This window comes from Ambystoma mexicanum, chromosome 1p (genome assembly GCF_040938575.1).
Source record: "Ambystoma mexicanum isolate Mex_15411 chromosome 1p, UKY_AmexF1_1, whole genome shotgun sequence".
NCBI lineage: Eukaryota > Metazoa > Chordata > Amphibia > Caudata > Ambystomatidae > Ambystoma > Ambystoma mexicanum.
In genome coordinates, this window is record NC_090921.1 from 1,026,015,969 (window position 1) to 1,026,028,320 (window position 12,352).

General features: G+C 41.5%; 6 non-coding genes across 6 annotated transcripts; all 6 read right to left on the reverse strand.

The window, feature by feature from the left end:
• On the reverse strand, positions 1-86 carry TRNAY-AUA (transfer RNA tyrosine (anticodon AUA)). Its single transcript is given in 2 exon segments — positions 1-36; positions 50-86. It is a non-coding gene; the product is annotated as a tRNA-Tyr (tRNA).
• A 559-nt stretch (positions 87-645) lies between these two features.
• On the reverse strand, positions 646-731 carry TRNAY-GUA (transfer RNA tyrosine (anticodon GUA)). Its single transcript is given in 2 exon segments — positions 646-681; positions 695-731. It is a non-coding gene; the product is annotated as a tRNA-Tyr (tRNA).
• A 1,161-nt stretch (positions 732-1,892) lies between these two features.
• On the reverse strand, positions 1,893-1,978 carry TRNAY-GUA (transfer RNA tyrosine (anticodon GUA)). The gene is given in 2 exon segments: positions 1,893-1,928; positions 1,942-1,978. It is a non-coding gene; the product is annotated as a tRNA-Tyr (tRNA).
• Positions 1,979-7,173: 5,195 nt separating this feature from the next.
• TRNAY-GUA (transfer RNA tyrosine (anticodon GUA)) lies at positions 7,174-7,259 on the reverse strand. Its single transcript is given in 2 exon segments — positions 7,174-7,209; positions 7,223-7,259. It is a non-coding gene; the product is annotated as a tRNA-Tyr (tRNA).
• A 1,806-nt stretch (positions 7,260-9,065) lies between these two features.
• On the reverse strand, positions 9,066-9,151 carry TRNAY-GUA (transfer RNA tyrosine (anticodon GUA)). The gene is given in 2 exon segments: positions 9,066-9,101; positions 9,115-9,151. It is a non-coding gene; the product is annotated as a tRNA-Tyr (tRNA).
• A 2,472-nt stretch (positions 9,152-11,623) lies between these two features.
• TRNAY-GUA (transfer RNA tyrosine (anticodon GUA)) lies at positions 11,624-11,709 on the reverse strand. The gene is given in 2 exon segments: positions 11,624-11,659; positions 11,673-11,709. It is a non-coding gene; the product is annotated as a tRNA-Tyr (tRNA).
• Between the last annotated feature and the right edge of the window lie 643 nt (positions 11,710-12,352).

Sequence of the window (12,352 nt, forward strand, 5' to 3'; positions counted from 1 at the left end):
TCCTTTGAGCCGGATTTGAACCAGCGAACTAAGGATGCCTGTTTTACCACTATAGTCCTCCGCTCTACCAACTGAGCTATCAAAGGCTTGGCAAATCAACTCTAGCAAACTCAATACGAGCTTCCACTTCAACCGTCGACTTGTAAACATCTCTTGCAATTCGTGCAAAATACTACAAATTTGGCTTGTGAGGTTCCCGAATTGAGTAAAAGCACATCAGATCCCAATTAAAAAAATGACCCCCTCCGCAGTCTCCCGCATGTTACTGACCACCATACTAAGGGGGAAAAGTTGAAAGGCGGCACCTCACAGGCCATCTCCTCAGAGTATTCAGCCGCGTTGGGCCTTGACAATATTTTAATATCTTGGATGGTGTATAGTGTTCTCTCATTTCCCTTGAGAAATCAAGATTGTCAAGGGGATTCTGCTGTTTTGCCAGTTCATAGCAAGAGATGGGGATCCAAAACACCTCACAGGAAACCAATGAAGATTCGTGTTGGACAGAAATATAACATGGTCACAGCCTCAAAGCAAAAGGCATCTATTTTCAGTGATGAAATATAATATAATTATAAATTGTCTGCTATTTTACTTTCCAAGTATTTTACTTTCCAAGTATTCAATAAAATGTGCATTTGGCAAAAGTCCTTCGAGCCGGATTTGAACCAGCGACCTAAGGATGCCTGTTTTACCACTACAGTCCTCCGCTCTACCAACTGAGCTATCGAAGGCTTGGCAAATCAGTCTCTAGCAAGCTATATACGAGCTTCCACTTCAACCGTCGACATTCAAACATCTCTTGCAATTTGTGCAAAATACTAAAAATTTGGCTTGTGAGGTTCCCGAATTGAGTAAAAGCACATCAGTTCACAATTAAAAAAATGACCCCCTCCGCAGTCTCCCGCATGTTACTGACCACCATACTAAGGAGGAAAAGTTGAAAGGCGGTGCCTCACAGGCCATCTCCTCAGAGTATTCATCAGTGTTCGGCCTTGACCATATTTTAATATCTTGGATGGTGTATAGTGTTCTCCCATTTCCCTTGAGAAATCAAGATTGTCAAGGGGATTCTGCTGTTTTGTCAGTTCATATCAAGAGATGGGGATCCAAAATACCTCACAGGAAACCAACGAAGATTGGTGTCGGACAGAAAAATAACGTGGCCACAGCCTCAAAGCAAAAGGCATCTATTTTCAGTGATGAAATATAATATAATTATAAATTGTCTGTTATTTTACTTTCCAAGTATTTTACTTTCCAAGTATTCAATAAAATGTGCATTTGGCAAAAGTCCTTTGAGCCGGATTTGAACCAGCGACGAGCTATCAAAGGCTTGGCAAATCATTCTCTAGCAAACTCAATACGAGCTTCCACTTCAACCGTCGACTTGTAAACATCTCTTGCAATTCGTGCAAAATACTACAAATTTGGCTTGTGAGGTTCCCGAATTGAGTAAAAGCACATCAGTTCCCAATTAAAAAAATGACCCCCTCCGCAGTCTCCCACATGTTAATGACCACCATACTAAGGGGGAAAAGTTGAAAGGCGGCGCCTCACAGGCCATCTCCTCAGAGTATTCAGCCGTGTTGGGCCTTGACAATATTTTAATATCTTGGATGGTGTATAGTGTTCTCTCATTTCCCTTGAGAAATCAAGATTGTCAAGGGGATTCTGCTGTTTTGCCAGTTCATAGCAAGAGATGGGGATCCAAAACACCTCACATGAAACCAATGAAGATTCGTGTTGGACAGAAACATAACGTGGCCACAGCCTCAAAGCAAAAGGCATCTATTTTCAGTGATGAAATATAATATAATTATAAAATGTCTGTTATTTTACTTTCCAAGTATTTTACTTTCCAAGTATTCAATAAAATTTGCATTTGGCAAAAGTCCTTCGAGCCGGATTTGAACCAGCGACCTAAGGATGCCTGTTGTACCACTACAGTCCTCCGCTCTACCAACTGAGCTATCGAAGGCTTGGCAAATCACTCTCTAGCAAACTCAATACGAGCTTCCACTTCAACCGTCGACTTGTAAACATCTCTTGCAATTCGTGCAAAATACTACAAATTTGGCTTGTGAGGTTCCCGAATTGAGTAAAAGCACATCAGTTCCCAATTAAAAAAATGACCCCCGCCGCAGTCTCCCGCATGTTACTGACCACCATACTAAGGGGGAAAAGTTGAAAGGCGGCACCTCACGGGCCATCTCCTCAGAGTATTCAGCCGCGTTGGGCCTTGACAATATTTTAATATCTTGGATGGTGTATAGTGTTCTCTCATTTTCCTTGAGAAATCAAGATTGTCAAGGGGATTATGCTGTTTTGCCAGTTCATAGCAAGAGATGGGGATCAAAGAAACACCTCACAGGAAACCAAAGAAGATTGGTGTTGGACAGAAAAATAATGTGGCCACAGCCTCAAAGTAAAAGGCATCTATTTTCAGTGATGAAATATAATATAATTATAAATTGTCTGTTATGTTATTTTCCAAGTATTTTACTTTCCAAGTATTCAATAAAATTTGCATTTGGCAAAAGTCCTTCGAGCCGGATTTGAACCAGCGACCTAAGGATGCCTGTTTTACCACTACAGTCCTCCCCTCTACCAACTGAGCTATCGAAGGCTTGGCAAACCGTTCTCTAGCAAGCTCAATTCGAGCTTCCACTTCAACCGTCGACATGCAAACATCTCTTGCAAATCGTGCAAAATACTACAAATTTGGCTTGTGAGGTTCCCGAATTGAGTAAAAGCACATCAGTTCCCAATTAAAAAAATGACCCCCTCCGCAGTCTCCCGCATGTTAATGACCACTATACTAAGGGGGAAAAGTTGAAAGGCGGCGCCTCACAGGCCATCTCCTCAGAGTATTCAGCCGTTTTGGGCCTTGACAATATTTTAATATCTTGGATGGTGTATAGTGTTCTCTCATTTCCCTTGAGAAATCAAGATTGTCAAGGGGATTCTGCTGTTTTGCCAGTTCATAGCAAGAGATGGGGATCCAAAACACCTGACAGGAAACCAATGAAGATTCGTGTTGGACAGAAAAATAACGTGGCCACAGCCTCAAAGCAAAAGGCATCTATTTTCAGTGATGAAATATAATATAATTATAAATTGTCTGTTATTTTACTTTCCAAGTATTTTACTTTCCAAGTATTCAATAAAATGTGCATTTGGCAAGAGTCCTTCGAGCCGGATTTGAACCAGCGACCTAAGGATGCCTGTTTTACCACTACAGTCCTCCGCACTACCAACTGAGCTATCGAAGGCTTGGCAAATCAACTCTAGCAAAGTCAATACGAGCTTCCACTTCAACCGTCGACTTGTAAACATCTCTTGCAATTCGTGCAAAATACTACAAATTTGGCTTGTGAGGTTCCCGAATTGAGTAAAAGCACATCAGTTCCCAATTAAAAAAATGACCGCCTCCGCAGTCTCCCGCATGTTACTGACCACCATACTAAGGAGGAAAAGTTGAAAGGCGGCGCCTCACAGGCCATCTCCTCAGAGTATTCATCAGTGTTCGGCCTTGACAATATTTTAATATCTTGGATGGTGTATGGTGTTCTCCCATTTCCCTTGAGAAATCAAGATTGTCAAGGGGATTCTGCTGTTTTGTCAGTTCATAGCAAGAGATGGGGATCCAAAACACGTCACAGGAAACCAACGAAGATTGGTGTCGGACAGAAAAATAACATGGCTACAGCCTCAAAGCAAAAGGAATCTATTTTCAGTGATGAAATATAATATAATTATAAATTGTCTGTTATTTTACTTTCCAAGTATTTTACTTTCCAAGTATTCAATAAAATGTGCATTTGGCAAAAGTCCTTCGAGCCGGATTTGAACCAGCGACCTAAGGATGCCTATTTTACCACTACAGTCCTCTGCTCTACGGACTGAGCTAACGAAGGTTTGGCAAATCATTCTCTAGCAAACTCAATACGAGCTTCCACTTCAACCGTCGACTTGTAAACATCTCTTGCAATTCGTGCAAAATACTACAAATTTGGCTTGTGAGGTTCCCGAATTGAGTAAAAGCACATCAGTTCCCAATTTAAAAAATGACCCCCTCCGCAGTCTCCCGCATGTTAATGACCACCATAATAAGGGGGAAAAGTTGAAAGGCGGCGAGGTTCCCGAATTGAGTAAAAGCACATCAGTTCCCAATTAAAAAAATGACCCCCTCCGCAGTCTCCCGCATGTTAATGACCACTATACTAAGGGGGAAAAGTTGAAAGGCGGCGCCTCACAGGCCATCTCCTCAGAGTATTCAGCCGTTTTGGGCCTTGACAATATTTTAATATCTTGGATGGTGTATAGTGTTCTCTCATTTCCCTTGAGAAATCAAGATTGTCAAGGGGATTCTGCTGTTTTGCCAGTTCATAGCAAGAGATGGGGATCCAAAACACCTGACAGGAAACCAATGAAGATTCGTGTTGGACAGAAAAATAACGTGGCCACAGCCTCAAAGCAAAAGGCATCTATTTTCAGTGATGAAATATAATATAATTATAAATTGTCTGTTATTTTACTTTCCAAGTATTTTACTTTCCAAGTATTCAATAAAATGTGCATTTGGCAAGAGTCCTTCGAGCCGGATTTGAACCAGCGACCTAAGGATGCCTGTTTTACCACTACAGTCCTCCGCACTACCAACTGAGCTATCGAAGGCTTGGCAAATCAACTCTAGCAAAGTCAATACGAGCTTCCACTTCAACCGTCGACTTGTAAACATCTCTTGCAATTCGTGCAAAATACTACAAATTTGGCTTGTGAGGTTCCCGAATTGAGTAAAAGCACATCAGTTCCCAATTAAAAAAATGACCGCCTCCGCAGTCTCCCGCATGTTACTGACCACCATACTAAGGAGGAAAAGTTGAAAGGCGGCGCCTCACAGGCCATCTCCTCAGAGTATTCATCAGTGTTCGGCCTTGACAATATTTTAATATCTTGGATGGTGTATGGTGTTCTCCCATTTCCCTTGAGAAATCAAGATTGTCAAGGGGATTCTGCTGTTTTGTCAGTTCATAGCAAGAGGTGGGGATCCAAAACACGTCACAGGAAACCAACGAAGATTGGTGTCGGACAGAAAAATAACGTGGCCACAGCCTCAAAGCAAAAGGCATCTATTTTCAGTGATGAAATATAATATAATTATAAATTGTCTGTTATTTTACTTTCCAAGTATTTTACTTTCCAAGTATTCAATAAAATGTGCATTTGGCAAGAGTCCTTCGAGCCGGATTTGAACCAGCGACCTAAGGATGCCTGTTTTACCACTACAGTCCTCCGCACTACCAACTGAGCTATCGAAGGCTTGGCAAATCAACTCTAGCAAAGTCAATACGAGCTTCCACTTCAACCGTCGACTTGTAAACATCTCTTGCAATTCGTGCAAAATACTACAAATTTGGCTTGTGAGGTTCCCGAATTGAGTAAAAGCACATCAGTTCCCAATTAAAAAAATGACCCCCTCCGCAGTCTCCCGCATGTTACTGACCACCATACTAAGGGGGAAAAGTTGAAAGGCGGCACCTCACAGGCCATCTCCTCAGAGTATTCAGCCGCGTTGGGCCTTGACAATATTTTAATATCTTGGATGGTGTATAGTGTTCTCTCATTTCCCTTGAGAAATCAAGATTGTCAAGGGGATTCTGCTGTTTTGCCAGTTCATAGCAAGAGATGGGGATCCAAAACACCTCACAGGAAACCAATGAAGATTTGTGTTGGACAGAAAAATAAGGTGGTCACAGCCTCAAAGCAGAAGGCATCTATTTTCAGTGATGAAATATCATATAATTATAAATTGTCTGTTATTTTACTTTCCAAGTATTTTACTTTCCAAGTATTCAATAAAATGTGCATTTGGCAAAAGTCCTTCAAGCCGGATTTGAACCAGCGACCGAAGGATGCCTGTTTTACCACTACAGTCCTCCGCTCTACCAACTGAGCTATCAAAGGCTTGGTAAATCAGTCTCTAGCAAGCTCAATACGAGCTTCCACTTCAACCGTCGACATTCAAAAATCTCTTGCAATTCGTGCAAAATACTACAAATTTGGCTTGTGAGGTTCCCGAATTGAGTAAAATCACATCAGTTCACAATTAAAAAAATGACCCCCTCCGCAGTCTCCCGCATGTTACTGACCACCATACAAAGGAGGAAAAGTTGAAAGGCGGCGCCTCACAGGCCATCTCCTCTGAGTATTCATCAGTGTTCGGCCTTGACAATATTTTAATATCTTGGATGGTGTATAGTGTTCTCCCATTTCCCTTGAGAAATCAAGATTGTCAAGGGGATTCTGCTGTTTTGTCAGTTCATAGCAAGAGATGGGGATCCAAAATACCTCACAGGAAACCAACAAAGATTGGTGTCGGACAGAAAAATAACGTGGCCACAGCCTCAAAGCAAAAGGCATCTATTTTCAGTGATGAAATATAATATAATTATAAATTGTCTGTTATTTTATTTTCCAAGTATTTTACTTTCCAAGTATTCAATTAAATTTGCATTTGGCAAAAGTCCTTCGAGCCGGATTTGAACCAGCGACCTAAGGATGCCTGTTTTACCACTACAGTCCTCCGCTCTACCAACTGAGCTTTCGAAGGCTTGGCAAATCATTCTCTAGCAAACTCAATACGAGCTTCCACTTCAACCGTCGACTTGTAAAAATCTCTTGCAATTCGTGCAAAATACTACAAATTTGGCTTGTGAGGTTCCCGAATTGAGTAAAAGCACATCAGTTCCCAATTAAAAAAATGACCCCCTCCGCAGTCTCCCGCATGTTAATGACCACCATACTAAGGGGGAAAAGTTGAAAGGCGGCGCCTCACAGGCCATCTCCTCAGAGTATTCAGCCGTGTTGGGCCTTGACAATATTTTAATATCTTGGATGGTGTATAGTGTTCTCTCATTTCCCTTGAGAAATCAAGATTGTCAAGGGGATTCTGCTGTTTTGCCAGTTCATAGCAAGAGATGGGGATCCAAAACACCTCACAGGAAACCAATGAAGATTCGTGTTGGACAGAAATATAACATGGTCACAGCCTCAAAGCAAAAGGCATCTATTTTCAGTGATGAAATATAATATAATTATAAATTGTCTGCTATTTTACTTTCCAAGTATTTTACTTTCCAAGTATTCAATAAAATGTGCATTTGGCAAAAGTCCTTCGAGCCGGATTTGAACCAGCGACCTAAGGATGCCTGTTTTACCACTACAGTCCTCCGCTCTACCAACTGAGCTATCGAAGGCTTGGCAAATCAGTCTCTAGCAAGCTCAATACGAGCTTCCACTTCAACCGTCGACATTCAAACATCTCTTGCAATTTGTGCAAAATACTACAAATTTGGCTTGTGAGGTTCCCGAATTGAGTAAAAGCACATCAGTTCACAATTAAAAAAATGACCCCCTCCGCAGTCTCCCGCATGTTACTGACCACCATACTAAGGGGGAAAAGTTGAAAGGCGCGCCTCACAGGCCATCTCCTCAGAGTATTCAGCCGTGTTGGGCCTTGACAATATTTTAATATCTTGGATGGTGTATAGTGTTCTCCCATTTCCCTTGAGAAATCAAGATTGTCAAGGGGATTCTGCTGTTTTGTCAGTTCATATCAAGAGATGGGGATTCAAAATACCTCACAGGAAACCAACGAAGATTGGTGTCGGACAGAAAAATAACGTGGCCACAGCCTCAAAGCAAAAGGCATCTATTTTCAGTGATGAAATATAATATAATTATAAATTGTCTGTTATTTTACTTTCCAAGTATTTTACTTTCCAAGTATTCAATAAAATGTGCATTTGGCAAAAGTCCTTTGAGCCGGATTTGAACCAGCGACGAGCTATCAAAGGCTTGGCAAATCATTCTCTAGCAATCTCAATACGAGCTTCCACTTCAACCGTCGACTTGTAAACATCTCTTGCAATTCGTGCAAAATACTACAAATTTGGCTTGTGACGTTCCCGAATTGACTAAAAGCACATCAGTTCCCAATTAAAAAAATGACCCCCTCCGCAGTCTCCCGCATGTTACTGACCACCATACTAAGGGGAAAAAGTTGAAAGGCGGCGCCTCACAGGCCATCTCCTCAGAGTATTCAGCCGTGTTGGGTCTTGACAATATTTTAATATCTTGGATGGTGTATACTGTTCTCTCATTTCCCTTGAGAAATCAAGATTGTCAAGGGGATTCTGCTGTTTTGCCAGTTCATAGCAAGAGATGGGGATCCGAAACACCTCACAGGAAACCAATGAAGATTGGTGTTGGACAGAAACATAACGTGGCCACAGCCTCAAAGCAAAAGGCATCTATTTTCAGTGATGAAATATAATATAATTATAAATTGTCTGTTATTTTATTTTCCAAGTATTTTACTTTCCAAGTATTCAATAAAATTTGCATTTGGCAAAAGTGCTTCGAGCCGGATTTGAACCAGCGACCTAAGTATGCCTGTTTTACCACTACAGTCCTCCGCTCTACCAACTGAGCTTTCGAAGGCTTGGCAAATCATTCTCTAGCAAACTCAATACGAGCTTCCACTTCAACCATCGACTTGTAACCATCTCTTGCAATTCTTGCAAAATACTACAAATTTGGCTTGTGAGGTTCCCGAATTGAGTAAAAGCACATCAGTTCCCAATTAAAAAAATGACCCCCTCCGCAGTCTCCCGCATGTTACTGACCACCATACTAAGGGGGAAAAGTTGAAAGGCAGCGCCTCACAGGCCATCTCCTCAGAGTATTCAGCCGCGTTGGGCCTTGACAATATTTTAATATCTTGGATGGTGTATAGTGTTCTCTCATTTCCCTTGAGAAATCAAGATTGTCAAGGGGATTCTGCTGTTTTGCCAGTTCATAGCAAGAGATGGGGATCCAAAACACCTCACAGGAAACCAATGAAGATTCGTGTTGGACAGAAATATAACATGGTCACAGCCTCAAAGCAAAAGGCATCTATTTTCAGTGATGAAATATAATATAATTATAAATTGTCTGCTATTTTACTTTCCAAGTATTTTACTTTCCAAGTATTCAATAAAATGTGCATTTGGCAAAAGTCCTTCGAGCCGGATTTGAACCAGCGACCTAAGGATGCCTGTTTTACCACTACAGTCCTCCGCTCTACCAACTGAGCTATCGAAGGCTTGGCAAATCAGTCTCTAGCAAGCTCAATACGAGCTTCCACTTCAACCGTCGACATTCAAACATCTCTTGCAATTTGTGCAAAATACTACAAATTTGGCTTGTGAGGTTCCCGAATTGAGTAAAAGCACATCAGTTCACAATTAAAAAAATGACCCCCTCCGCAGTCTCCCGCATGTTACTGACCACCATTCTAAGGAGGAAAAGTTGAAAGGCGGCGCCTCACAGGCCATCTCCTCAGAGTATTCATCAGTGTTCGGCCTTGTCAATATTTTAATATCTTGGATGGTGTATAGTGTTCTCCCATTTCCCTTGAGAAATCAAGATTGTCAAGGGGATTCTGCTGTTTTGTCAGTTCATAGCAAGAGATGGGGATCCAAAATACCTCACAGGAAACCAACGAAGATTGGTGTCGGACAGAAAAATAACGTCGGACAGAAAAATAACGTGGCCACAGCCTCAAAGCAAAAGGCATCTATTTTCAGTGATGAAATATAATATAATTATAAATTGTCTGTTATTTTACTTTCCAAGTGTTTTACTTTCCAAGTATTCAATAAAATGTGCATTTGGCAAAAGTCCTTTGAGCCGGATTTGAACCAGCGACGAGCTATCGAAGGCTTGGCAAATCATTCTCTAGCAAACTCAATACGAGCTTCCACTTCAACCGTCGACTTGTAAACATCTCTTGCAATTCGTGCAAAATACTACAAATTTGGCTTGTGAGGTTCCCGAATTGAGTAAAAGCACATCAGTTCCCAATTAAAAAAATGACCCCCTCCGCAGTCTCCCGCATGTTACTGACCACCATACTAAGGGGGAAAAGTTGAAAGGCGCGCCTCACAGGCCATCTCCTCATAGTATTCAGCCGTGTTGGGCCTTGACAATATTTTAATATCTTGGATGGTGTATAGTGTTCTCCCATTTCCCTTGAGAAAACAAGATTGTCAAGGGGATTCTGCTGTTTTGTCAGTTCATAGCAAGAGATGGGGATCCAAAACACCTCACAGGAAACCAACGAAGATTGGTGTCGGACAGAAACATAACGTGGCCACAGCCTCAAAGCAAAAGGCATCTATTTTCAGTGATGAAATATAATATAATTATAAATTGTCTGTTATTTTATTTTCCAAGCATTTTACTTTCCAAGTATTCAATAAAATTTGCAATTGGCAAAAGTCCTTCAATCTAGATTTGAACCAGCGACCTAAGGATGCCTGTTTTACCACTACAGTCCTCTGCTCTACCAACTGAGCTATCGAAGGCTTGGCAAATCAGTCTCTAGCAAGCTCAATACGAGCTTCCACTTCAACCGTCGACATTCAAACATCTCTTGCAATTCGTGCAAAATACTACAAATTTGGCTTGTGAGGTTCCCGAATTGAGTAAAAGCACATCAGTTCACAATTAAAAAAATGACCCCCTGCGCAGTCTCCCGCATGTTACTGACCACCATACTAAGGGGGAAAAGTTGAAAGGCGGCGCCTCACAGGCCATCTCCTCAGAGTATTCAGCCGTGTTGGGCCTTGACAATATTTTAATATCTTGGATGGTGTATAGTGTTCTCTCATTTCCCTTGAGAAATCAAGATTGTCAAGGGGATTCTGCTGTTTTGTCAGTTCATAGCAAGAGATGGGGATCCAAAACACCTCACAGGAAACCAATGAAGATTCGTGTTGGACAGAAACATAACGTGGCCACAACCTCAAAGCAAAAGGCATCTATTTTCAGTGATGAAATATAATATAATTATAAATTGTCTGTTATTTTACTTTCCAAGTATTTTACTTTCCAAGTATTCAATAAAATGTGCATTTGGCAAAAGTCCTTCGAGTCGGATTTGAACCAGCGACCTAAGGATGCCTGTTGTACCACTACAGTCCTCCGCTCTACCAACTGAGCTATCGAAGGCTTGGCAAATCACTCTCTAGCAAACTCAATACGAGCTTCCACTTCAACCGTCGACTTGTAAACATCTCTTGCAATTCGTGCAAAATACTACAAATTTGGCTTGTGAGGTTCCCGAATTGAGTAAAAGCACATCAGTTCCCAATTAAAAAAATGACCCCCGCCGCAGTCTCCCGCATGTTACTGACCACCATACTAAGGGGGAAAAGTTGAAAGGCGGCACCTCACAGGCCATCTGCTCAGAGTATTCAGCCGCGTTGGGCCTTGACAATATTTTAATATCTTGGATGGTGTATAGTGTTCTCTCATTTTCCTTGAGAAATCAAGATTGTCAAGGGGATTATGCTGTTTTGCCAGTTCATAGCAAGAGATGGGGATCAAAGAAACACCTCACAGGAAACCAAAGAAGATTGGTGTTGGACAGAAAAATAATGTGGCCACAGCCTCAAAGCAAAAGGCATCTATTTTCAGTGATGAAATATAATATAATTATAAATTGTCTGTTATTTTACTTTCCAAGTATTTTACTTTCCAAGTATTCAATAAAATGTGCATTTGGCAAAAGTCCTTCGAGCCGGATTTGAACCAGCGACCTAAGGATGCCTGTTTTACCACTACAGTCCTCCGCTCTACCAACTGAGCTATCAAAGGCTTGGCAAATCAGTCTCTAGCAAGCTCAATACGAGCTTCCACTTCAACCGTCGACATTCAAACATCTCTTGCAATTCTTGCAAAATACTACAAATTTGGCTTGTGAGGTTCCCGAATTGAGTAAAAGCACATCAGTTCACAATTAAAAAAATGACCCCCTCCGCAGTCTCCCGCATGTTACTGACCACCATACAAAGGCGGAAAAGTTGAAAGGCGGCGCCTCACAGGCCATCTCCTCAGAGTATTCATCAGTGTTCGGCCTTGACAATATTTTAATATCTTGGATGGTGTATAGTGTTCTCCCATTTCCCTTGAGAAATCAAGATTGTCAAGGGGATTCTGCTGTTTTGTCAGTTCATAGCAAGAGATGGGGATCCAAAATACCTCACAGGAAACCAACGAAGATTGGTGTCGGACAGAAAAATAACGTGGCCACAGCCTCAAAGCAAAAGGCATCTATTTTCAGTGATGAAATATAATATAATTATAAATTGTCTGTTATTTTACTTTCCAAGTATTTTACTTTCCAAGTATTCAATAAAATGTGCATTTGGCAAAAGTCCCTCGAGCCGGATTTGAACCAGCCACCTAAGGATGCCTGCTTTACCACTACAGTCCTCCGCTCTACCAACTGAGCTATCGA